The following is a 27,593-nucleotide window of genomic DNA, read 5'->3' as shown; positions in this document are numbered from 1 at the left end:
TCTTTGTGGCGCGGGGGCGTTGGCAATGGTGCAGGGGTGTGCTCGGAGGTCGCCGTCGCGGAGCGGGCGCGGGTGGTTGTCGCGCTCCGCGGCGAAACGTAACCTAACTCGACTTAACCCCACTTCTCGTAACCTAACCCCAAAAAAACGCGCGCGCTGGCGCGCGCGCGCACACACACACGGGAAGTGTCTAGGGTTGTAATAATAATAATAATAATAATAATAATAATAATAATAATAATAATAATAATAATAATAATAATAATTACTGAAGGTGGTTGTGAAGGGGCCGGCGCTGTAGCGCAGGGGCAGCGTGCCTGCCTCGTAGCTGGGGGGCCCGGGTTCAATTCCCGGCCAGGCAAAGGAATTTTACCTCGTTCTAATGGCTGCTTTGAGGTCCACTCAGCCTGCTTGCTTAGGGGCTGTAGTGCCATGGGGGTTGGTCTGGTTTTCATTGTAAAGGACAAAGCAGGAGGATTTTTAGCAATAAGGTAATGCAGTAGTAGTAGTAGTAGTAGTAGTAGTTCTTCCCTCGTTAGCTTATGATTTGAATGTTTTGCACTGTCTTTCGATGTATATGAAGTAGGACAGATAGATAAAATCAGAGTGGAGTTGATAACAAGGCTAACAGATGCTGCTCTTTTTTTTAAAGGTGTGGTGGCCCTGAAAAGGGCCGTTTGTTAAGAATGCAGCAAGGCAGAAAACCTGGCACCTTACTTGGAGCTGGTGTATTTGGTAACTGCCTTGGTACCCTCACTGACGGCGTGCTTGGCCAGCTCACCGGGCAACAGGAGGCGGACGGCAGTCTGGATCTCCCGACTGGTGATGGTGGAGCGCTTGTTGTAGTGGGCCAGACGGGAAGCCTCAGCGGCGATGCGCTCGAAGATGTCGTTGACAAAGCTGTTCATGATGCTCATCGCCTTGCTGGAGATGCCAGTATCAGGATGTACCTGTTTAAGCACCTTGTAGATGTAGATGGCATAGCTTTCCTTCCTCTTGCGCTTCTTCTTCTTGTCTCCCTTGGAGATGTTCTTCTGGGCCTTGCCGGCTTTCTTGGCTGCCTTTCCGCTTGTCTTGGGTGGCATGGTTGTCTCGGATGTCTCCTAGAAAGTAAATTTTGCGGGCCCCTTGCAATTCTTTTTAAGACCGAGAGGGCTGCATGCGACTAGCCAATGAGCGCAAGCTTACTGCAGCCTTATTGGTTGGCTCGTAACGTTGAGCAACCTTGCAGGCTACAAAACTGGTGCGCAGAGTGATTCGGTATCATCATTTCATCACCATTCGAGAGCCAGCACCTGACCTGAGCAGACGTCACTCCGAGCCAGCACCCTGCCAGCCGCCAGCTCGCCGTCGTCGCCCGTCAAGGCCCAGCCCAGCTCACTCGCTCTCGCCCTCGCCACGAGCCCTTGCCCGCACTCTTCGGCCAGCCAACCAGCGTCGAGCCTGCCAAGTTCCCTGCGCGGTCCGACTTCCTGGATATACTCTGGGTCCAGTCGTTCCGCGGTCTCTCACATTAGCACCAGCTGTCCGGCAGGCCACACATCCAGCCAAGCCACACAGCCTTAGGGCTGCCCTGTACCAAGCAAATTTGTCAGTGCTCTGTGGTTACGCCTGCTCGTGTCTTGTCCCGGCGTGATCCGTATAACTATACCTGACACGACAGGTGCCCACCGAGCGCACTATTTCTGGTCCTCTTCGGAGTTTGACCCATCCATCCCTCCATCCTCACCTCTCCACCCCTGACCCCTTACCTGTCAGGTAACCCCGGTGGACCGAGTAGCTGGGACCCTGACAACCCCAGCCATGTCTCACCACGTCTCTGCCAAGGCGCGTCCTCTTGTCCTGGACCCGTCCCTTAACATATTCGGCTCTGAAACGCCCACCCATAAATCTACAGCTTCCAAGTCCCCTCCAGCTTCCGACTCACCCAAACCCAAAAAATCCAAAGACCAATTCCGCAAACCTCTCTTCCAATGTGCCCAGGATCTTGACACCAAATTCCTTCCACTGGTCATTCCTCCTATGCCTGACTTCCTTTCTGCTACTAAATTCCGCAAGCTCGTATCCACAGCTACATCTTCCCTCACCGAGCACATCCAACTTTTGCAGGAACTTGAAAACGGCTATGTCATCATATTCACGGACAGTGATGACAGTTTCCAGGCCCTTTGGAAGCAGCTTGCTCACCACAAGCTGCTCCCATACACTTGCCAACTTGAAGAACAATCTGTGGATACGAGCACTCAGTCCGATATTACCATCCCTCCTGACCACCACTCTTCCACACTCACCGACACTGCACCACCTACCGAATCCGGAAGTGAGACCCCATCAGTCTCGCAACCGGCCAAGGTCACATACCCCCCTCCGCCTACCGAGCCCGTGACTGAACCTGGAAGTGAGACCCCATTAGCCTCACAACCGGCCAAGGTTGCGGACTCCCCACCATCTACCGAATCCGGAAGTGAGACCCCATTAGTCTCACAACCGGACAAGGTATCTACCAACAAATACACTCAAACCGGGAGCAGGCGTAACAAACCTGCTTCCCGGTTGAAACCCACACCAACACCTAACACTCACAGTACACCTACACGCCCCCGCCCCTCCTCCCTCATTACACAGTGCTACAATTGCCTGCAACTGGGCCACTCTGCGGCTTCATGCTCAGAGGCTACCAGGTGCAACAGATGTGGTGGCGCTCACCGCCACACTGCCTGCACCTTACCAAAAACCAAGCCGAGGTGCGCTAACTGCGAAGGCAGTCACGCAGCCTCCTACCCTGGCTGCCCATATCTAAAGCAGGCAATTAAGGCGCACTACAAACACGCACGCCACCTACACACACACCCTTCCACAGCTCCTCAGCCCTTCCTCCGCTCCACCAACACCTCAAACCCAACTCCCACCTACACCCCCGCCCCGCCAAGTCTTGATAATCCTACCCTGCTCAACCTTCTCCTTATCCACCTCCTCACGTCCCTTAACCAGACCATGCCAAGCCGCCAGTTGATTATCAACTAATCCCCCCCAGTTCAAGCAACACCCAGTTCCCAGATGTTTAACTCCTCACCACGCGTTACACCATCACCCACTCAGACTGCCCTAACCTTCCTCCCTACAACTAGGTTAATCCCCAACAACATTTTATGACAGCAACATTGGGCGTGGTCACCTACTGGATGGGTGACCATCCACCCGATACTGCTCCTCGTTGGCCTCTATTAACTAGAGAACCAACGCCTCTCCCCAACCCCCGCCCTTCTGGGCACCCCCCCAGACCATATTCTGGTCAGTTACGACCCCCCTACAAAAATCCACATTCCACACTACCATTATGCCATAACATCCTACTAAGAAATAGCACTCAAGGCCTTTAATTGGTCGACGGGCTAAAAGCATCATTGGTCCCTCGGGACCTCTGATGAGGTGGCTTCATTCGGTATCATTTTCGAAGTAGAGCAGCAGAGCATCATGTCAGGACGAGGAAAGGGAGGAAAAGTTAAGGGCAAGTCCAAGAGTCGCTCCAGCCGTGCAGGCCTGCAGTTCCCTGTCGGCCGTATCCACCGTCTCCTCCGCAAGGGAAACTACGCTGAGCGAGTGGGTGCTGGGGCTCCTGTGTACCTGGCCGCAGTCATGGAATACCTGGCAGCTGAAGTTCTTGAGTTGGCGGGCAATGCAGCCCGTGACAACAAGAAGACCAGGATCATCCCTCGTCACTTACAGTTGGCCATCCGTAACGACGAGGAGTTGAACAAGTTGCTGTCCGGAGTGACCATTGCCCAGGGTGGTGTTCTGCCCAACATCCAGGCAGTGCTCCTGCCTAAGAAGACTGAGAAGAAGGCTTAAGTTCCTGTTCTCGGTCAGGGCGTTGGCTCACCGGAAAAATATAAATAAACGGCCCTTTTCAGGGCCACCAACACCTTAAGATAAGAGCTGTTTGTCTATCATGCTGGTATAGCTATCTTACAGAAGTATGGAAAAATCCTGAAGTGATAGAGCAGTTCAGACAACTCTCCTAATAATAATGATAATAATAACAATAATGAGACACTGCAAATATGAGGGCATCTGTAACATTAGCCAGGAGAGCACAAGAATAGCCTTACCTTTGAGGTTATTTATTTAAGGGGGAAATGAGTGAAGTAGCTCCAGGCCCCTCTTAATATTTAATTTTCAGAAGGGAAGGAAGAAGGAAGTACATTATAGATTTCATTTCATTAATGCTGTATAATTCTGTTCTTGACTGCTGGATACTACCGACCTATGCATGTAAGAACACACACTTAACTAGAGAGGAAAGGATACTTAAAGTAGTATATTTACAATACTTTGTGTATCAGATGTGCACGGCAAGGAAGATAATGTTTGTTTTCTCTTGTTAGCATTAAAATGTAGACATCATAACTGATAATGAGGGCTTTTTTTTCCGTGCAGGTTTCGGGGAGATGACTGTTTTGAGAGGGAGAATAGCGCAAGCTACGTTAGAGGAGTACTGTAAGTGGGACTCTGTGCTCTTTTGAGAGGTAAGTGGTGGCCCTGAAAAGGGCCGTTTTTTAAATACTGCATGCTCACAAACGGGAGCACGCTCGGAGGAGACTTAACCACCGAAACCGTACAGGGTGCGTCCCTGCCTCTTGAGAGCATAGACGACATCCATGGCGGTCACAGTCTTCCTCTTGGCGTGCTCGGTGTAGGTGACGGCATCCCGGATAACGTTCTCCAGGAATACCTTGAGCACGCCACGGGTCTCCTCGTAGATAAGTCCCGAAATACGCTTGACTCCACCTCTGCGAGCGAGACGTCTGATGGCAGGCTTAGTGATGCCCTGGATGTTGTCTCGGAGCACCTTCCTGTGACGCTTGGCGCCTCCTTTGCCGAGTCCCTTGCCTCCCTTGCCTCGTCCGGTCATGATAGATCAGTAGAGCTGCGAGTTCAGAGCTAGAATGCGGCTGGCACTCGCGACCCCTCGCTTTTGTTGAAAGTGCCTGGCCCCGGTGACGTCAGCACCGCCCGGCCAATGGGAGTGCAGCTGCTACCGAGGGTGGGGGAAGCGAAGCAATAAAACAGCCGGGCAGCAAGCCCCCGCACCATTCTTCCTGGGACGAGTCGACAGTGAGCACGTGATGGCCCGTACTAAGCAGACTGCACGTAAATCTACCGGAGGCAAGGCCCCGCGCAAGCAACTGGCCACCAAGGCTGCCCGTAAGAGCGCGCCTGCCACCGGAGGAGTGAAGAAGCCTCATCGTTACAGGCCCGGCACCGTGGCCCTGCGTGAGATCAGGCGCTACCAGAAGAGCACTGAGCTTCTGATCCGCAAGCTGCCCTTCCAGCGGCTGGTGAGAGAGATAGCTCAGGACTTCAAGACCGACCTGCGCTTCCAGAGCTCGGCTGTCATGGCCTTGCAGGAGGCCAGTGAGGCCTACCTGGTGGGTCTTTTTGAAGACACCAACTTGTGTGCCATCCACGCCAAGCGTGTCACCATCATGCCTAAGGACATCCAGCTCGCCCGCCGCATCCGTGGCGAACGTGCCTAAGTCCGGTGCTTGTCTTATGGCTGGAGCTTTACCAAACGGCCCTTTTCAGGGCCACCAAAATTTCCTAGAAGAGTAGTTATTGTCTCTCTGGTCTAGGATAGAAGGAAAACGAAAAGAAAAAAAAAAAGCTAGTGGTTCCTCTAGGTTCAAGGAAAAATCTAAGAGTAACAGAAAATAATAATAATAATAATAATAATAATAATAATAATAATAATAATAATAATCTTGAGTACTGAGTACAATAATTCATTAATTAATATCTAGGAGGTGATAGTTATAATAATAATAATAATAATAATAATAATAATAATAATAATAATAACAACAACAACAGCAACAGCAAAAGTGCAGTAAGTAAGGATAAAGAAAAATGTAGTCAAGTACAATAATAATGAAATTCGAAGAGTGAGTCGCCCCGCAATGAGACAAACTAGCCTGTTTAGGAGGCAGAGATAGGAGAGGCCAGGGTTCCAGCCTTGGACAGTGACTGACATAATATGCTCTCTTGGGGAATAAAATTGATGGCCCTGATAAGGGCCGTTTTTCCTCTGCTCTTACGAGAGCAAGAGGTGCGTGTAGAAGGAAGCAAGAACACGAAATGTCCTCACTTCCTTTTTGCTGGAGCCTTTTTAGGCGAGGCCTTGGGCTTAGCGGCCTTTTTAGGCTTAGGTGCCTTAGGCTTCTTAGTGGGCACCTTGGCGGCCTTCTTAGCCTTGGAAGGAGCCTTCTGCTTGGGTTTGGGAGCAGGAGCGGCCTTCTTCTTCTCAGCAGGCTTTTTGGAAATGGCTTTCTTGGCTGCAGCCTTGGCTCCACCAGCCTTCTTCGCCTTGGGGATGCGCTTCTCCTTGGGGGCAGCGGACCGCTTGACAGGGGCTGCGCTGGCCTTCTCCGGCTTGGCAGCCGAAGCGAGCTTGAAGGAACCTGAAGCTCCCTTCCCCTTGGTCTGGACCAGCTCTCCGGAAGCCACGGCAGATTTCAGGTACTTCTTGATGAAAGGGGCCAGCTTCTCAGAGTCCACCTTGTAGTTGGCAGAGATGTACTTCTTGATAGCCTGCAGAGAAGATCCACCTCGTTCCTTTAGGCTCTTGATGGCACTGCCCACCATCTCGGAGGTTTTCGGATGGGCAGGCTTGGTGCGAGGTTTCTTCGATGCAGAAGCCTTGCTCTTCTTGGGCGACGCCTGGGCCGGAGCCGAGGCGGGTGCAGATGCTGCCGATGCTGTTGCTGTTCCCCTGGTTATCTGAGTGTATCAGGCTACTCGGACCGCGCAGGAAACAGCAGTGGCTGGCTGTCGGGTGGGTTGCGCGGCGACAAGTTGGGGACGTGCTTCCTAGCTCCTTTCTCGTGCTCCCTGCGTCTTTAAGGGGTGGGTTACAATCAGGGTTCGGTTAGGAAGGGATAGTCAAAGGTTTGACGCTGCTCCTCAGGTGGCAGAAGTACTCGTCACCTTGCTTCGGGCGTCCTGATGGAGGTGCGTTCGATGGGCAGCATTTCACCAGCCGCCTCTCCATGCCGACGTTTAGGGGCGGCCGTCGTCGTCGCGACGCCCCCGGGAGTGACCCCCTCTTACCTGAAGGAAGCCCAATCCTTCCTCTAGCAATGGAGCTGAACGGCCATCCTCAGGCTCTAACCCCTTCCGAGTGAGAGCAAAGGCAAGTCAGCCTTTAGGTAGTTTTCCACAGAGTGAAGCAGACCTGCTGTAATCTGCCTCTTGTAGCTTTGCTTGAAAGGACCTACAGGATAAAGGACATAAGTTAGAAGCTAGCCTCCATGACTCGTTCGACTCCTGCTTTCCTGCAGGTAGCGCCAATCTCGTAAAGTCCTAGCCTTTAGGCCTCTATTTATAAGGCTCTCAACTCTGTACAGTCTCTCACATCCAGCAGCTTTCAGCCCCTGTCGGGGGTCGAAAGCTCAGGTTGGGAAAAGGGACAGCCTGCCCAAGGGAACCTCTAGATGTTTCTTAGGGCATAATTAAATTTCCAGTTCGCTACAGAGCCTGTACCGCCTCAGGAGAGGCTTCACCCCTCGCCTGCTGGATGGAGGCATTGTGAGTCGTATCTTACTGCCTCCAGTGGGCTGCGAAGGCAGGATTGAGAACACCGTGACGGAGGAAGGGGCAGTCAGTCCAGACTCTTCAAAGAACAGATTTCCTGTACCAGGAGATGATAAGTCTGTCAGTTTGATAGACCTGGCAACATCCCTTACCTTCGGTCAAATTTCTTTAGGATGAGAGACCCTTTGAGACAGCAACTCAGCAGATTTATTGGATGGATGGAAGGAAGGAAGGAAGGAAGGAAAGAAGGAAGGAAGGAAGGAAGGAAGGAAGGAAGGAAGGAAGGAAGGACCATGGTTTCCCAACAAACTTCTCTGCAAGACATTGCCACAACTTACAAGGAAAAAATGTAAAGGTTTGAGGTGCTGCAACACTCATACAGCTAACATCTCACTTAAATGGTCCTGAAAGAAAGAAAGAAAGAAAGAAAGAAAGAAAGAAAGAAAGAAAGAAAGAAAGAAAGGAAAATAATAATAATAATAATAATAATAATAATAATAATAATAATAATAATAATAAGAAGAAGAAGAAGAAGAAGAAGAAGAAGAAGAAGAAGAAGAAGAAGTTGTGTTTAATGACCCTTCAATAGGAGTTTATTTTTTGAGAGAAGCTCTTGTTTTTACCTTGAATATGTATACTCTGAACGAGGTGAAGCAGAATTTGAAGCCAACTGATCGCGCCGAGACTCGATCTTGCTACCCACCTTCATCATACAGAGTAGCGTATGATGATGATGATGATGATGATGATGATGATGATGATGATGATGATGGTAGTAATAACTGTATCCAAAATTCAGGTAACATCAGTTTTTACTCGCAAAATGGTTTCATGATTTCTTTGGCTAAGAGAACCATGCGGTAACCCTAACCTCGAAAATGAATTGTCGCTCTCGATTTATAAGATGCCCTTTCTTTCTTCGGCCTAGTCGCTATCTAGTCGGCAGTCGTTTGAAATCGTGCAGGTTTCTGCATGGTTCGACGTGCGTATCCTACTAGCAGTTGAAGTCAGCGTGAAATTAAGTACAGTACAGTAACTATGTGTAAGATCTCCTTCACTTGGTGAGACAAGTTGTAGGGCCAAATAAAGGTACAGAGAGCAGAGAGAGCATAACATAACATAGAGCTAAATATGCACTGTACTTGGGTTGATGGTGTATTATACTGAACGCCCTCTTCCCCCCCCCCCCTGCCATTACATCTTTACTGAATGATTCTGCACAACGTTCCCTGCTGTTAATATTAATCCCCTACTGGGTTTTAGCTTAACGGTATCACTCGGTAATCATCATCATCATGACAGCCTCTGTCCTTCATGCTAAAAATCAGCTGCAGAGAAAAGGACCCTTTGTGTTCTTGCCATTATTATTATTATTATTATTATTATTATTATTATTATTATTATTATCATTATCATTTACCTCAGCGAATGAAAGCCCATGTATGAACATTTTTTTGTACATAAGCAACGATCAGCTGTTTTACCGACACCTTGTAATCTAAGAAAGAAAGAAAGAAAGAAAGAAAGAAAGAAAGAAAGAAAGTAAGTATAGGGGTACCTAACCACTCCTGAAAACTACTTTCATTGAAGGTTGTACTAGGCCAAACTCTAGAGACCTCTTACTAAATGGTACCATACTACAGGGCAGGTGTAAAAAATAGTTAATGAAACCGTATAATGAAAGGTACAGACTTAAGAGCAAGTGGCGTACTGGCTTATTATCCCTCCCTTCCAGGACCCTTCTTGCAACCACTAACCACCACCTACACCCCTGCCCAAGCAGTATTCGAGCATCGGGCTGGGTGATGTGGTCGCCTTAGAAGTTTGTGCTAGACAATACCCCAAAGAAAGCAGTTGGTTTAAGACAGGCAATAAAGTTTTAAGTTTTACTCCTCTTCCCTCAAATATGAAGAGAGGTACACCATAATGAGGGGTACTAAGCCATTTAAATTCATGACAGAGACCTGATGATTCTTAGCCCTGCTGATCTAGGGTGACACTTGATATAACCAGGCCAGACCCAGTACCTGAATATTTTTAGGTTATCCAAGCCAAACCTGGGTTATATATTGCCCAAAATATGTAGCATCTACCCTGTAATTAGAAGATGCAGCTGTGACTTCACGACTGGTGATGATATAACGGTGCACAATTGAGCATGTTAGGTATTAGTAGATCCACGATCAGCCCTAGCCGTGTCTGATGCAGAAATCCTAACCTGACTTGGGAAGAACGGTAACTTATTTCTTTCTTTCTTTCTTTCTTTCTTTCTTTCTTTCTTTCTTTCTTTCTTTCTTTCTTTCTTTCCTTGAACGCTAGCCTGTAGTAGTAAGGCAAGAGGCAGTGATCAGGTGGTCAGCAAATGGACACATTATTGCTTGAGTTCGAAATTGTCCACTGCCTTAAGTAATAGTCGTATTAGTAGCAGTAATGGTGGTGGTGGTACTACTAGTAAGGTTATGTTCACTATTATCTTACGCCTTTCGTAGATGCCGAGGTGCCGGAAGTTTGTCCCGCAGGAGTTCTTTTTATGCGCCCATATCTACAGACCATCGAAATATCACGCGAGTGAGCCGGTGTCGAACCTGTCAAGTAGGGCTCAGAATGGTCTAATTTTAATTCTAGGACGGTAACAGTAACTATCCGGAGTTCCGATTCGTTCTACTCAATTTATCACTTGCCAAAAGATCGGTCAGCTGACGTACAAACAACAAAAACGAGTGCTTTCCTCCCTTCACCTAACCTAAAACGTCACGACTCTTTGAACTAACCCTTGTCGTCAAAAGGTTACCTTCTCAGTCTTATTTGAAGGGCGTCTCGTCTTTGATAGAAATGAAAGAGTTTTACAAGTTCCTAGGCTTCAAAACTACGTTACATCGCAACACACGCACTTCGAAGATAGCGGGCTGTGTGTAGGCCACTGTACTGCACTGGTGCCCTACCGTTCGTAAGGAAGCCCGGGAGAGACACGAGCGTACTACAAACTTGTAACTTATTGCCGAACCGTGTCGTAATTTGAATAGCTACTTACCTGGAAGAACATAAAAGGAAATTGTTCGACTCTTTGAGGGGCTGCTAAATGCCGCGGTCGGTTGCTAGGACATGGCTTTCATTGTAATCACGACAGTGTCGATGACGTTGCATGGAAACCACCTTCCTCGCGATTTTCAAGGTGGGCGGGGAGTTTGGAAGCCTCGTTCCGCCCTTTAATAATCTTAATATTGGGAGAAATAGGACGTAGAATGATGTTATGTGCCATAAGAGGCCTGCAGGATAAGCTACACTAACCTAAAAGAATAAGAACAGCAAGTTTAGACATAGGGACGTACGATAGGAGGTACGAAAGTTAAAATCCTGGCACGAGTAATTGGAAGCGGTGCTAGGCTCAGCAAGGGTCCCCTAGGTCGACACACACACACACACACACACACACACACACACACACACACACACACACACACACACACACACACACACACACAGAGAGAGAGAGAGAGAGAGAGAGAGAGAGAGAGACACGAATAATAATAATAATAATAATAATAATAATAATAATAATAATAATAATAATAATAATAATAATAATAATGATGTCGCCGCCGCCAGGTTAGGCCGGTCACCTAGGAGGAAATGCAATACTACGCTAAGCTTCGTTCCTGTATAGCCACACGGGGTCGAAGAGCAGCAAAAGGTCTAGCTAGTTTCAGACGTAACAAAAAACGTGATTTAAGCAATTTCTGCTGGCCTGAGGCAAAAGTTGAAAGTAAGTTGTCGTACTGGGACTGGGAAACTTGGTAAAAAGGGAATTGAGCCAACGGCACGTGGTGTTCCCAAGCGGTCACCCATCCAAGTACTGACCACGCCCAATGTTGCTTAACTGCGGTGATCGGACGAGAACCGGTGTATTCAACATGGTATGGCCGTTGGCGAGAGAACGGAGCTTGAAACGTCCATACGAACCGCAAAGCGAGTTTCCTGGAGGTCTTTGTGGCGCGGGGGCGTTGGCAATGGTGCAGGGGTGTGCTCGGAGGTCGCCGTCGCGGAGCGGGCGCGGGTGGTTGTCGCGCTCCGCGGCGAAACGTAACCTAACTCGACTTAACCCCACTTCTCGTAACCTAACCCCAAAAAAACGCGCGCGCTGGCGCGCGCGCGCACACACACACGGGAAGTGTCTAGGGTTGTAATAATAATAATAATAATAATAATAATAATAATAATAATAATAATAATAATAATAATAATAATAATAATTACTGAAGGTGGTTGTGAAGGGGCCGGCGCTGTAGCGCAGGGGCAGCGTGCCTGCCTCGTAGCTGGGGGGCCCGGGTTCAATTCCCGGCCAGGCAAAGGAATTTTACCTCGTTCTAATGGCTGCTTTGAGGTCCACTCAGCCTGCTTGCTTAGGGGCTGTAGTGCCATGGGGGTTGGTCTGGTTTTCATTGTAAAGGACAAAGCAGGAGGATTTTTAGCAATAAGGTAATGCAGTAGTAGTAGTAGTAGTAGTAGTAGTTCTTCCCTCGTTAGCTTATGATTTGAATGTTTTGCACTGTCTTTCGATGTATATGAAGTAGGACAGATAGATAAAATCAGAGTGGAGTTGATAACAAGGCTAACAGATGCTGCTCTTTTTTTTAAAGGTGTGGTGGCCCTGAAAAGGGCCGTTTGTTAAGAATGCAGCAAGGCAGAAAACCTGGCACCTTACTTGGAGCTGGTGTATTTGGTAACTGCCTTGGTACCCTCACTGACGGCGTGCTTGGCCAGCTCACCGGGCAACAGGAGGCGGACGGCAGTCTGGATCTCCCGACTGGTGATGGTGGAGCGCTTGTTGTAGTGGGCCAGACGGGAAGCCTCAGCGGCGATGCGCTCGAAGATGTCGTTGACAAAGCTGTTCATGATGCTCATCGCCTTGCTGGAGATGCCAGTATCAGGATGTACCTGTTTAAGCACCTTGTAGATGTAGATGGCATAGCTTTCCTTCCTCTTGCGCTTCTTCTTCTTGTCTCCCTTGGAGATGTTCTTCTGGGCCTTGCCGGCTTTCTTGGCTGCCTTTCCGCTTGTCTTGGGTGGCATGGTTGTCTCGGATGTCTCCTAGAAAGTAAATTTTGCGGTTTTTTTTTTTTTTTTTTTTTTTTTGTTGATGGCCAGTGGATGGGAGCCCCGGGGCGAAAATGATGCCCCCCTACTCATCTGTGTCCGAGGAATTGCCGATGAGGCGAAAAAGTCACTGTTCACGCTACACTGGTGGGGGAAAAGCAGTCTGTCTGATAGGCTGGGAGGCCTATAGTCAGAAAAGAAACCCCCTCTTCGCTTCAGTTTACGTGCTCAAAAGGGAAAATTAAATCGGAGCGGAATTGATATCAGAGTGCTTCTTAAGAAACGGCCCTTAGCGGGAGAGTAATTTAGAGAAAAATTTAGTGGACAGAAGGTTTCAATTTGGAATAGACCGAAAGGTTGGCCGGTTCGAATTTAAAACAGGTCGTAGAGGATCCAAGGGCCACGGTACTTCAGGCGAGTACTAGGCTTCTTGGTCCTCATGACCCGTTTTAACAGTAAAATACCAGGGTCCTCTGATTGGTTCGAGAGGATCCTAGCCCTGGTCATCCTCACTATTTTATTTATCTGAGATATAAGTGTGGGGATACGAAGCTCGGCCCGTATCCTCTTGTTAGATTTCAGATATGGTGCTCTGGTCATCATTCTAAGTGTCTTGTTCTGGAAGGCTTGCAATTTTGAAAGTGGAGTTTTCGCAATATAGCCCCAGGCCTCACAGCCATACAGCAGGATGGGCCTGATACATGCTAGGTAAATATTTCTCTTGATGGAGGTAGAGATATATTTATTGCCTAGCAGAGGTCTCAGTGCTTTCGTCCGTGCCGTGGCACGCTGTCTGGCCTGTTCTATATTGTGGCTCCAGGACAAAGTTCTGTCCATTATTAGGCCGAGATATTTAATTTGGTTCGTCCAAGACACGGGGACGTTATTGATAGTGAGGCGGTCAAGGTTAGGCCGGCGCCGGGTGAAAACAATTGCCTGCGTTTTATCTGCATTTATTTTCACCTTGTTCCGGTGACACCACTCCCAGAAGGAGTCGATCCATTGCTGTAATCGTCGGACAGCATAGTCATTTCTCTTCATGCCAGTGTAAATGGCTATGTCATCCGCGTACTGCTGGATCTCTACACCTTCCCGTGTAGGAAGATCGTTCACATATAGGCCGTAGAGAGTGGGGCTCAGCACTCCACCCTGTGGGACTCCTGCTCTGAGTACCCGAGGGGTGGATTGCTCCCCTTCACAGGAAACATAAAATTTCCTGTTAGTCAAATATGACTGAATAATTTTGACAAGGTAGCTTGGGACTCTATATAATTCCAAAAGTTTTACAATTAAATTATCGTGCCAGACAGTGTCAAAAGCTTTCTCTACGTCGAAAAATACTGCTGGCACGCTACGGCGCATATTGAACGACCTTGTGACATACTGTGTCAGGCGCAGCACCGCAAGGGGGGCGCTGCGCCTGGACCTGAACCCAAACTGCTCAGGTCGCAGTATGTTGCGGGTGTTTAGGTATCCATTGAGGCGAGAGAGAAGAAGTCTCTCGAAAATCTTAGAGATATGTGATAACAGGGTTATCGGGCGATAATTTTGTGGGAATAATTTATCCTTCCCTGGCTTCGGGAAGACTATCATTTTACCAGTCTTCCAGACGTCAGGGAAGTATCCCAGTTTTATGCAGGCCGAAAAGATGGTTGCTAAGAAAATTACTGCCCTGTATGGCAGTGATTTGATTTCCTTGTTCGAAACCCTGTCATCACCGGGAGACTTCTTCTCGTTTAAATTTTTAATAACCCTGCGAATCTCGCGAGGCTGGAAGTCGGGTACGTTGAAGTCAGGTGTCCATTGTCTTTCGAAAGCCAAGGCTTTTCTGCGTATCTCACGGGTCCGTCGCTCGTCATCGTCGTCGTCATCGTTATCTAAATTGTGAGTTACGCACTGGCTTTCAATAGTGTCCGCGAAAGCCTCAGCTTTATCATAGGGGGAGAACACCAGGCCGTGCCGGCCGTGAATGGCACGCCGGGGTTCCTGGGTTCGAGTCAGACCGCGAGTGACACGCCAAAAGTCGCGTTCTGACTCATGTTCTGAAAGATGTCGGCAGAATTCCTCCCATCTTTCAATCTTACGTTCCAGCAAGCGATTGCGGACTTCACGGGCTAGTTCCAGGTATTCCGCCCGGTCAGCTGGGTCCCGGAATCGTTGCCATCTCTTCCTATATCTGTTTTTAATTTGGATCAAATCCTTAAGGAGATCCGGTGTGGTATCGTCCTCAGAACCAGGACGGTGCTGAGAACGATTATTACTATTATTATTATTATTATTAATTTTGGCTGCTCGAATGATGTATTTCCGGGCATTGGAGACCTTGTTATTAAGGTGCGCAATCGCGCGGTCAACATCATTCTCGCTGGTGATCGAAAAGGTTTTCAGATTTTTATTGACATGCCACGTGAATTTGTGGTAATTTTGCGGGCCCCTTGCAATTCTTTTTAAGACCGAGAGGGCTGCATGCGACTAGCCAATGAGCGCAAGCTTACTGCAGCCTTATTGGTTGGCTCGTAACGTTGAGCAACCTTGCAGGCTACAAAACTGGTGCGCAGAGTGATTCGGTATCATTTTCGAAGTAGAGCAGCAGAGCATCATGTCAGGACGAGGAAAGGGAGGAAAAGTTAAGGGCAAGTCCAAGAGTCGCTCCAGCCGTGCAGGCCTGCAGTTCCCTGTCGGCCGTATCCACCGTCTCCTCCGCAAGGGAAACTACGCTGAGCGAGTGGGTGCTGGGGCTCCTGTGTACCTGGCCGCAGTCATGGAATACCTGGCAGCTGAAGTTCTTGAGTTGGCGGGCAATGCAGCCCGTGACAACAAGAAGACCAGGATCATCCCTCGTCACTTACAGTTGGCCATCCGTAACGACGAGGAGTTGAACAAGTTGCTGTCCGGAGTGACCATTGCCCAGGGTGGTGTTCTGCCCAACATCCAGGCAGTGCTCCTGCCTAAGAAGACTGAGAAGAAGGCTTAAGTTCCTGTTCTCGGTCAGGGCGTTGGCTCACCGGAAAAATATAAATAAACGGCCCTTTTCAGGGCCACCAACACCTTAAGATAAGAGCTGTTTGTCTATCATGCTGGTATAGCTATCTTACAGAAGTATGGAAAAATCCTGAAGTGATAGAGCAGTTCAGACAACTCTCCTAATAATAATGATAATAATAACAATAATGAGACACTGCAAATATGAGGGCATCTGTAACATTAGCCAGGAGAGCACAAGAATAGCCTTACCTTTGAGGTTATTTATTTAAGGGGGAAATGAGTGAAGTAGCTCCAGGCCCCTCTTAATATTTAATTTTCAGAAGGGAAGGAAGAAGGAAGTACATTATAGATTTCATTTCATTAATGCTGTATAATTCTGTTCTTGACTGCTGGATACTACCGACCTATGCATGTAAGAACACACACTTAACTAGAGAGGAAAGGATACTTAAAGTAGTATATTTACAATACTTTGTGTATCAGATGTGCACGGCAAGGAAGATAATGTTTGTTTTCTCTTGTTAGCATTAAAATGTAGACATCATAACTGATAATGAGGGCTTTTTTTTCCGTGCAGGTTTCGGGGAGATGACTGTTTTGAGAGGGAGAATAGCGCAAGCTACGTTAGAGGAGTACTGTAAGTGGGACTCTGTGCTCTTTTGAGAGGTAAGTGGTGGCCCTGAAAAGGGCCGTTTTTTAAATACTGCATGCTCACAAACGGGAGCACGCTCGGAGGAGACTTAACCACCGAAACCGTACAGGGTGCGTCCCTGCCTCTTGAGAGCATAGACGACATCCATGGCGGTCACAGTCTTCCTCTTGGCGTGCTCGGTGTAGGTGACGGCATCCCGGATAACGTTCTCCAGGAATACCTTGAGCACGCCACGGGTCTCCTCGTAGATAAGTCCCGAAATACGCTTGACTCCACCTCTGCGAGCGAGACGTCTGATGGCAGGCTTAGTGATGCCCTGGATGTTGTCTCGGAGCACCTTCCTGTGACGCTTGGCGCCTCCTTTGCCGAGTCCCTTGCCTCCCTTGCCTCGTCCGGTCATGATAGATCAGTAGAGCTGCGAGTTCAGAGCTAGAATGCGGCTGGCACTCGCGACCCCTCGCTTTTGTTGAAAGTGCCTGGCCCCGGTGACGTCAGCACCGCCCGGCCAATGGGAGTGCAGCTGCTACCGAGGGTGGGGGAAGCGAAGCAATAAAACAGCCGGGCAGCAAGCCCCCGCACCATTCTTCCTGGGACGAGTCGACAGTGAGCACGTGATGGCCCGTACTAAGCAGACTGCACGTAAATCTACCGGAGGCAAGGCCCCGCGCAAGCAACTGGCCACCAAGGCTGCCCGTAAGAGCGCGCCTGCCACCGGAGGAGTGAAGAAGCCTCATCGTTACAGGCCCGGCACCGTGGCCCTGCGTGAGATCAGGCGCTACCAGAAGAGCACTGAGCTTCTGATCCGCAAGCTGCCCTTCCAGCGGCTGGTGAGAGAGATAGCTCAGGACTTCAAGACCGACCTGCGCTTCCAGAGCTCGGCTGTCATGGCCTTGCAGGAGGCCAGTGAGGCCTACCTGGTGGGTCTTTTTGAAGACACCAACTTGTGTGCCATCCACGCCAAGCGTGTCACCATCATGCCTAAGGACATCCAGCTCGCCCGCCGCATCCGTGGCGAACGTGCCTAAGTCCGGTGCTTGTCTTATGGCTGGAGCTTTACCAAACGGCCCTTTTCAGGGCCACCAAAATTTCCTAGAAGAGTAGTTATTGTCTCTCTGGTCTAGGATAGAAGGAAAACGAAAAGAAAAAAAAAAAGCTAGTGGTTCCTCTAGGTTCAAGGAAAAATCTAAGAGTAACAGAAAATAATAATAATAATAATAATAATAATAATAATAATAATAATAATAATAATAATCTTGAGTACTGAGTACAATAATTCATTAATTAATATCTAGGAGGTGATAGTTATAATAATAATAATAATAATAATAATAATAATAATAATAATAATAACAACAACAACAGCAACAGCAAAAGTGCAGTAAGTAAGGATAAAGAAAAATGTAGTCAAGTACAATAATAATGAAATTCGAAGAGTGAGTCGCCCCGCAATGAGACAAACTAGCCTGTTTAGGAGGCAGAGATAGGAGAGGCCAGGGTTCCAGCCTTGGACAGTGACTGACATAATATGCTCTCTTGGGGAATAAAATTGATGGCCCTGATAAGGGCCGTTTTTCCTCTGCTCTTACGAGAGCAAGAGGTGCGTGTAGAAGGAAGCAAGAACACGAAATGTCCTCACTTCCTTTTTGCTGGAGCCTTTTTAGGCGAGGCCTTGGGCTTAGCGGCCTTTTTAGGCTTAGGTGCCTTAGGCTTCTTAGTGGGCACCTTGGCGGCCTTCTTAGCCTTGGAAGGAGCCTTCTGCTTGGGTTTGGGAGCAGGAGCGGCCTTCTTCTTCTCAGCAGGCTTTTTGGAAATGGCTTTCTTGGCTGCAGCCTTGGCTCCACCAGCCTTCTTCGCCTTGGGGATGCGCTTCTCCTTGGGGGCAGCGGACCGCTTGACAGGGGCTGCGCTGGCCTTCTCCGGCTTGGCAGCCGAAGCGAGCTTGAAGGAACCTGAAGCTCCCTTCCCCTTGGTCTGGACCAGCTCTCCGGAAGCCACGGCAGATTTCAGGTACTTCTTGATGAAAGGGGCCAGCTTCTCAGAGTCCACCTTGTAGTTGGCAGAGATGTACTTCTTGATAGCCTGCAGAGAAGATCCACCTCGTTCCTTTAGGCTCTTGATGGCACTGCCCACCATCTCGGAGGTTTTCGGATGGGCAGGCTTGGTGCGAGGTTTCTTCGATGCAGAAGCCTTGCTCTTCTTGGGCGACGCCTGGGCCGGAGCCGAGGCGGGTGCAGATGCTGCCGATGCTGTTGCTGTGTCAGCCATGGTCACGATCAGAATGTGTTCGCGCTCCAGACTGTGTACGAGACCACGTGACCCCCCGAAGGGGGGTCGCGTGGTTTTTGTTTTAAATCTTTTGGGACCGCCGACCTTTCTGGGTCCTTTGTCCCATGCCAACTGGTTGGTGAGTTGCTTGTTTCGACTTGCTGTCCTCGTTCTTCAGTTGGTTCTTCTCAGTTTTCGACTATGCCATCTTGACATTGTAGTTTTCAGCCCTATCTTCCAGTATTTCAGGAGGGTAGGGCAGGTTAGATTTGGGATTTATTATATGCAGTATTTGGGTGAAAAAGTTTTGGACGTGGGAGATAATGGCTTTATGTTGCTGTAGTGGTGAGGAGAGTTAGGAGGCTTTTAAGTAGCTCTATGGCAGGTGTGTTGAGTTGCAGTGGTGGGTTGTAGGCGGGAGGTGGTGGGATCTTTAGGCTGAGTAGTGAAGGTTGTTGCGGTTGGGTGGCAGGTTGCTGGTGACGTAAGTGCTTTTTTGCAATATGCTGGGCCTTGAGTGCCTTTTTAAGGAAGGGACACCCAGGATAGGATGCAGCATGGTTGCCCTTGCAGTTTGCGCATATGGCCTCCTTTCTAGGGACTGGGCAGGTGGAGTGATGATGGTGATCTCCACACCTATTACAGCGAACCTTGTTAGTACAGTTGGCAGCTGTGTGATGTAGTTGGAGACAATTATAACACATGATTATACTAGTAGGCTTATGGCGAGGTGAGGTCCTCCTTTGAGTGGGGGTGGCAGTGCTTAGGGTTGCAGGAGGGGGTGCCTCCGGTTCTATGGCAGGTGTGGTTGGAGAATTTTCAGTGCTTTCCGGATCAGGAGGGGGTGCCTCCGGTTCTATGGCAGGTGTGATTGGAGTATTTTCAGTTTTTTCCAGATCAATCTGGATATGCGTGGTAGCTGAAGAGTTGGGAACTTCAGGGTCAGTCTGGACATGTGTGGTAGCTGAGGGGGAAGTGATTTTAGGGTCGGTTTGAGAACAGGTGTCCACAAGGGACGGAGGTGAATCGGTTTGGACGCCGCAGTCCAAGAAAGGAGGGTCTTCTATTGTGGCTTCTTCTTCTTCTTCTTCTTCTTCTTCTGCTTCTTCGATGTCGTCTTCATCCTCAGGGTAGATTTCTTCTTCAGGCTCAGGATCTTGGAGTGAGTCCACTGGGTTAATGACTATAGGGCGGGGGACATCTTGGAGGGTACTGAGCCTTTGCAGAATGTCCTGCATGAGAATGTCTCGGACAGGGGTAATCATTAGTAAGTTATTATGCGTCTCTTCTAGTACAGCGACGTGGGTGGGGATGATGTCTGAGATGGCACCAATTATTGTGCTACGGTTGAGAGGCACAGGTCCTTGGATACCAAGTGGGATTAGTGCTGTGCTGCACTTGGGGGAAACTGGAAAGATGGAATTATTCTTGACATAACGGACTGGATCTTCATAGCTTGCGCTTTCGAGATCCTGGTGAGAGAGTGTAGTTGAAGTTGATTTATGCGATAGTGCAGGCGACGGCGATCGGGCGGTGGGGTGAGAGTGAGGCGGGCTGGGGGTATTGTTGTTGCGATACTGGGTATAGACCTCAATGAATTCACTAATGGGGGAGCGGGGGGGCGAGCGGGTACGGGTCGTGTTGCTTCTGGTTTGGTAATTTCTGGGAGGGTCCGGAACAGGGGTCCAGCTACTCGGTCCACCGGACTTGTTCCTTGATCTTGGTTTGTTGGGCATGGCGGGATTTTTCTTGGCTGGGATTTATTGGTTGAAGGCTGGGAGAGGTAAGGAAGAAATACTGGAATGGTCAAACGCAGTAGCGGACCAGGCTGGGTATTATTCAACTTGTTGCCTGTGTCGTGTCAGGCTAGTTTTTTATACGTGGATTACGCCACAGGCAAGACACGCGCACAGGACACCAAGCTGTAAGACAAATAAGCTCGGTGGCCACTAAAGTGACCGTTGACTGCAGTTGTCTTCTTGGCTGGGGCGCAGCTAGCGAGCGCTAGCGGCGATGCTGGCAACTAGGCGGGCTTCTTCTTGGCTGTACAGGGCTAGCGAGTGCTAGCGGCGGTGAGCTCCTCTTGACGGGCTGTGTGCTGGGTGTCTGGGTAACCAGTAACAGGCGTCGTGGCTGGTCTCTCCGAAGCGCTCTCTAGCGTGGCTGCACGGCGAGGTGTGTGAATGTTCGTGTTCGAGTGTTCCTGTGTTCGAGTGTTCGCGCTCTCCCCTGGTTATCTGAGTGTATCAGGCTACTCGGACCGCGCAGGAAACAGCAGTGGCTGGCTGTCGGGTGGGTTGCGCGGCGACAAGTTGGGGACGTGCTTCCTAGCTCCTTTCTCGTGCTCCCTGCGTCTTTAAGGGGTGGGTTACAATCAGGGTTCGGTTAGGAAGGGATAGTCAAAGGTTTGACGCTGCTCCTCAGGTGGCAGAAGTACTCGTCACCTTGCTTCGGGCGTCCTGATGGAGGTGCGTTCGATGGGCAGCATTTCACCAGCCGCCTCTCCATGCCGACGTTTAGGGGCGGCCGTCGTCGTCGCGACGCCCCCGGGAGTGACCCCCTCTTACCTGAAGGAAGCCCAATCCTTCCTCTAGCAATGGAGCTGAACGGCCATCCTCAGGCTCTAACCCCTTCCGAGTGAGAGCAAAGGCAAGTCAGCCTTTAGGTAGTTTTCCACAGAGTGAAGCAGACCTGCTGTAATCTGCCTCTTGTAGCTTTGCTTGAAAGGACCTACAGGATAAAGGACATAAGTTAGAAGCTAGCCTCCATGACTCGTTCGACTCCTGCTTTCCTGCAGGTAGCGCCAATCTCGTAAAGTCCTAGCCTTTAGGCCTCTATTTATAAGGCTCTCAACTCTGTACAGTCTCTCACATCCAGCAGCTTTCAGCCCCTGTCGGGGGTCGAAAGCTCAGGTTGGGAAAAGGGACAGCCTGCCCAAGGGAACCTCTAGATGTTTCTTAGGGCATAATTAAATTTCCAGTTCGCTACAGAGCCTGTACCGCCTCAGGAGAGGCTTCACCCCTCGCCTGCTGGATGGAGGCATTGTGAGTCGTATCTTACTGCCTCCAGTGGGCTGCGAAGGCAGGATTGAGAACACCGTGACGGAGGAAGGGGCAGTCAGTCCAGACTCTTCAAAGAACAGATTTCCTGTACCAGGAGATGATAAGTCTGTCAGTTTGATAGACCTGGCAACATCCCTTACCTTCGGTCAAATTTCTTTAGGATGAGAGACCCTTTGAGACAGCAACTCAGCAGATTTATTGGATGGATGGAAGGAAGGAAGGAAGGAAGGAAAGAAGGAAGGAAGGAAGGAAGGAAGGAAGGAAGGAAGGAAGGAAGGACCATGGTTTCCCAACAAACTTCTCTGCAAGACATTGCCACAACTTACAAGGAAAAAATGTAAAGGTTTGAGGTGCTGCAACACTCATACAGCTAACATCTCACTTAAATGGTCCTGAAAGAAAGAAAGAAAGAAAGAAAGAAAGAAAGAAAGAAAGAAAGAAAGAAAGGAAAATAATAATAATAATAATAATAATAATAATAATAATAATAATAATAATAATAATAATAATAATAATAAGAAGAAGAAGAAGAAGAAGAAGAAGAAGAAGAAGAAGAAGAAGAAGTTGTGTTTAATGACCCTTCAATAGGAGTTTATTTTTTGAGAGAAGCTCTTGTTTTTACCTTGAATATGTATACTCTGAACGAGGTGAAGCAGAATTTGAAGCCAACTGATCGCGCCGAGACTCGATCTTGCTACCCACCTTCATCATACAGAGTAGCGTATGATGATGATGATGATGATGATGATGATGATGATGATGATGATGATGGTAGTAATAACTGTATCCAAAATTCAGGTAACATCAGTTTTTACTCGCAAAATGGTTTCATGATTTCTTTGGCTAAGAGAACCATGCGGTAACCCTAACCTCGAAAATGAATTGTCGCTCTCGATTTATAAGATGCCCTTTCTTTCTTCGGCCTAGTCGCTATCTAGTCGGCAGTCGTTTGAAATCGTGCAGGTTTCTGCATGGTTCGACGTGCGTATCCTACTAGCAGTTGAAGTCAGCGTGAAATTAAGTACAGTACAGTAACTATGTGTAAGATCTCCTTCACTTGGTGAGACAAGTTGTAGGGCCAAATAAAGGTACAGAGAGCAGAGAGAGCATAACATAACATAGAGCTAAATATGCACTGTACTTGGGTTGATGGTGTATTATACTGAACGCCCTCTTCCCCCCCCCCCCCTGCCATTACATCTTTACTGAATGATTCTGCACAACGTTCCCTGCTGTTAATATTAATCCCCTACTGGGTTTTAGCTTAACGGTATCACTCGGTAATCATCATCATCATGACAGCCTCTGTCCTTCATGCTAAAAATCAGCTGCAGAGAAAAGGACCCTTTGTGTTCTTGCCATTATTATTATTATTATTATTATTATTATTATTATTATTATTATTATTATTATCATTATCATTTACCTCAGCGAATGAAAGCCCATGTATGAACATTTTTTTGTACATAAGCAACGATCAGCTGTTTTACCGACACCTTGTAATCTAAGAAAGAAAGAAAGAAAGAAAGAAAGAAAGAAAGAAAGAAAGTAAGTATAGGGGTACCTAACCACTCCTGAAAACTACTTTCATTGAAGGTTGTACTAGGCCAAACTCTAGAGACCTCTTACTAAATGGTACCATACTACAGGGCAGGTGTAAAAAATAGTTAATGAAACCGTATAATGAAAGGTACAGACTTAAGAGCAAGTGGCGTACTGGCTTATTATCCCTCCCTTCCAGGACCCTTCTTGCAACCACTAACCACCACCTACACCCCTGCCCAAGCAGTATTCGAGCATCGGGCTGGGTGATGTGGTCGCCTTAGAAGTTTGTGCTAGACAATACCCCAAAGAAAGCAGTTGGTTTAAGACAGGCAATAAAGTTTTAAGTTTTACTCCTCTTCCCTCAAATATGAAGAGAGGTACACCATAATGAGGGGTACTAAGCCATTTAAATTCATGACAGAGACCTGATGATTCTTAGCCCTGCTGATCTAGGGTGACACTTGATATAACCAGGCCAGACCCAGTACCTGAATATTTTTAGGTTATCCAAGCCAAACCTGGGTTATATATTGCCCAAAATATGTAGCATCTACCCTGTAATTAGAAGATGCAGCTGTGACTTCACGACTGGTGATGATATAACGGTGCACAATTGAGCATGTTAGGTATTAGTAGATCCACGATCAGCCCTAGCCGTGTCTGATGCAGAAATCCTAACCTGACTTGGGAAGAACGGTAACTTATTTCTTTCTTTCTTTCTTTCTTTCTTTCTTTCTTTCTTTCTTTCTTTCTTTCTTTCTTTCCTTGAACGCTAGCCTGTAGTAGTAAGGCAAGAGGCAGTGATCAGGTGGTCAGCAAATGGACACATTATTGCTTGAGTTCGAAATTGTCCACTGCCTTAAGTAATAGTCGTATTAGTAGCAGTAATGGTGGTGGTGGTACTACTAGTAAGGTTATGTTCACTATTATCTTACGCCTTTCGTAGATGCCGAGGTGCCGGAAGTTTGTCCCGCAGGAGTTCTTTTTATGCGCCCATATCTACAGACCATCGAAATATCACGCGAGTGAGCCGGTGTCGAACCTGTCAAGTAGGGCTCAGAATGGTCTAATTTTAATTCTAGGACGGTAACAGTAACTATCCGGAGTTCCGATTCGTTCTACTCAATTTATCACTTGCCAAAAGATCGGTCAGCTGACGTACAAACAACAAAAACGAGTGCTTTCCTCCCTTCACCTAACCTAAAACGTCACGACTCTTTGAACTAACCCTTGTCGTCAAAAGGTTACCTTCTCAGTCTTATTTGAAGGGCGTCTCGTCTTTGATAGAAATGAAAGAGTTTTACAAGTTCCTAGGCTTCAAAACTACGTTACATCGCAACACACGCACTTCGAAGATAGCGGGCTGTGTGTAGGCCACTGTACTGCACTGGTGCCCTACCGTTCGTAAGGAAGCCCGGGAGAGACACGAGCGTACTACAAACTTGTAACTTATTGCCGAACCGTGTCGTAATTTGAATAGCTACTTACCTGGAAGAACATAAAAGGAAATTGTTCGACTCTTTGAGGGGCTGCTAAATGCCGCGGTCGGTTGCTAGGACATGGCTTTCATTGTAATCACGACAGTGTCGATGACGTTGCATGGAAACCACCTTCCTCGCGATTTTCAAGGTGGGCGGGGAGTTTGGAAGCCTCGTTCCGCCCTTTAATAATCTTAATATTGGGAGAAATAGGACGTAGAATGATGTTATGTGCCATAAGAGGCCTGCAGGATAAGCTACACTAACCTAAAAGAATAAGAACAGCAAGTTTAGACATAGGGACGTACGATAGGAGGTACGAAAGTTAAAATCCTGGCACGAGTAATTGGAAGCGGTGCTAGGCTCAGCAAGGGTCCCCTAGGTCGACACACACACACACACACACACACACACACACACACACACACACACACACACACACACACACACACAGAGAGAGAGAGAGAGAGAGAGAGAGAGAGAGAGAGACACGAATAATAATAATAATAATAATAATAATAATAATAATAATAATAATAATAATAATAATAATAATAATGATGTCGCCGCCGCCAGGTTAGGCCGGTCACCTAGGAGGAAATGCAATACTACGCTAAGCTTCGTTCCTGTATAGCCACACGGGGTCGAAGAGCAGCAAAAGGTCTAGCTAGTTTCAGACGTAACAAAAAACGTGATTTAAGCAATTTCTGCTGGCCTGAGGCAAAAGTTGAAAGTAAGTTGTCGTACTGGGACTGGGAAACTTGGTAAAAAGGGAATTGAGCCAACGGCACGTGGTGTTCCCAAGCGGTCACCCATCCAAGTACTGACCACGCCCAATGTTGCTTAACTGCGGTGATCGGACGAGAACCGGTGTATTCAACATGGTATGGCCGTTGGCGAGAGAACGGAGCTTGAAACGTCCATACGAACCGCAAAGCGAGTTTCCTGGAGGTCTTTGTGGCGCGGGGGCGTTGGCAATGGTGCAGGGGTGTGCTCGGAGGTCGCCGTCGCGGAGCGGGCGCGGGTGGTTGTCGCGCTCCGCGGCGAAACGTAACCTAACTCGACTTAACCCCACTTCTCGTAACCTAACCCCAAAAAAACGCGCGCGCTGGCGCGCGCGCGCACACACACACGGGAAGTGTCTAGGGTTGTAATAATAATAATAATAATAATAATAATAATAATAATAATAATAATAATAATTACTGAAGGTGGTTGTGAAGGGGCCGGCGCTGTAGCGCAGGGGCAGCGTGCCTGCCTCGTAGCTGGGGGGCCCGGGTTCAATTCCCGGCCAGGCAAAGGAATTTTACCTCGTTCTAATGGCTGCTTTGAGGTCCACTCAGCCTGCTTGCTTAGGGGCTGTAGTGCCATGGGGGTTGGTCTGGTTTTCATTGTAAAGGACAAAGCAGGAGGATTTTTAGCAATAAGGTAATGCAGTAGTAGTAGTAGTAGTAGTAGTAGTTCTTCCCTCGTTAGCTTATGATTTGAATGTTTTGCACTGTCTTTCGATGTATATGAAGTAGGACAGATAGATAAAATCAGAGTGGAGTTGATAACAAGGCTAACAGATGCTGCTCTTTTTTTTAAAGGTGTGGTGGCCCTGAAAAGGGCCGTTTGTTAAGAATGCAGCAAGGCAGAAAACCTGGCACCTTACTTGGAGCTGGTGTATTTGGTAACTGCCTTGGTACCCTCACTGACGGCGTGCTTGGCCAGCTCACCGGGCAACAGGAGGCGGACGGCAGTCTGGATCTCCCGACTGGTGATGGTGGAGCGCTTGTTGTAGTGGGCCAGACGGGAAGCCTCAGCGGCGATGCGCTCGAAGATGTCGTTGACAAAGCTGTTCATGATGCTCATCGCCTTGCTGGAGATGCCAGTATCAGGATGTACCTGTTTAAGCACCTTGTAGATGTAGATGGCATAGCTTTCCTTCCTCTTGCGCTTCTTCTTCTTGTCTCCCTTGGAGATGTTCTTCTGGGCCTTGCCGGCTTTCTTGGCTGCCTTTCCGCTTGTCTTGGGTGGCATGGTTGTCTCGGATGTCTCCTAGAAAGTAAATTTTGCGGTTTTTTTTTTTTTTTTTTTTTTTTTTTTTTTTTGTTGATATCTAGTGGTCGAGAGCCCCGGGGCAACAGAAGGCCCCCCTACTCGTCTGTATCTGCGTCGTTCCCTAGAGACGGGAAAGAAGTCACTGTTCTCAATTTACTCTAGTGGGGGGAGAAAGCAATCTGTCGGTGGAGAAAACTGGTTCGCCACGTCAGAGATGAAAACCCCCCTCTTCGCTGTGCTATTAGTTTTCTAGTTTAATAGTGCTAGGTGGCAGGGTCTTGTTGCTGTTGGTTACCTGGTTAGAAAAGGAGAAGGCAGTCTAGTGAGGATAGGAGTCTTGTCAGGGCAGGAATCTTGACAGGGGATGACAGGGTAGTTTAATGAACAATCAGTTGTCTGCTTGGCATTGGTGGAGCTTGAGGGGTTAGTTGGGAATAGAGAAGGCTTAGTAGCAGGTGGATAAGTGTGGAATTGTCGTAGCTGGGAGGTTGAACGGTTGGTGAGAAGGATGGAAGGGTGGAGTGATTCAGTGGTGGAGAGGGTTGGTTGAGATGGTTGGCATGCCTGTAGTGCGAACGGATTGCATTTTTGAGGAAGGGACATCCGGGGTAAGAGGCAGCATGATTGCCCCCACAGTTAGCACACCTCGGCTGTTGTCGAGGTACCTGGCAATCAGTGTGACGATGAGGGCCGCCACACCTATTGCATCTGGTGGAGTCAGTGCATGTCGCAGCTGTGTGATTCAGCTTAAGACAGTTGTAACATTGAGTAATTAAGGATGGGTGTGGGCTGGGGGGCATTTGTGGTTGGGTGACTAGCTGGGGGTGTGAAGAGGGCTCCAGTGTTGGTCTTCTGCGGCGTCTTCTTCGTGTCTGTGTG

General features: G+C 48.3%; 2 non-coding genes across 2 annotated transcripts; both read right to left on the bottom strand.

Moving 5' to 3' along the window:
* Positions 1–11,399: 11,399 nt before the first annotated feature.
* LOC137500650 (5S ribosomal RNA) lies at positions 11,400–11,518 on the bottom strand. The gene has a single exon (XR_011018158.1). It is a non-coding gene; the product is annotated as a 5S ribosomal RNA (ribosomal RNA).
* Positions 11,519–25,450: 13,932 nt separating this feature from the next.
* LOC137500649 (5S ribosomal RNA) lies at positions 25,451–25,569 on the bottom strand. The gene has a single exon (XR_011018157.1). It is a non-coding gene; the product is annotated as a 5S ribosomal RNA (ribosomal RNA).
* Between the last annotated feature and the right edge of the window lie 2,024 nt (positions 25,570–27,593).

The sequence above is a fragment of the Anabrus simplex genome, chromosome 4, assembly GCF_040414725.1.
Source record: "Anabrus simplex isolate iqAnaSimp1 chromosome 4, ASM4041472v1, whole genome shotgun sequence".
In the NCBI taxonomy this organism is placed as follows: Eukaryota; Metazoa; Arthropoda; class Insecta; order Orthoptera; family Tettigoniidae; genus Anabrus; species Anabrus simplex.
The sequence above is the reverse complement of the archived record's forward strand: the minus strand, read 5'-3'. Positions and strand labels throughout refer to the sequence as shown.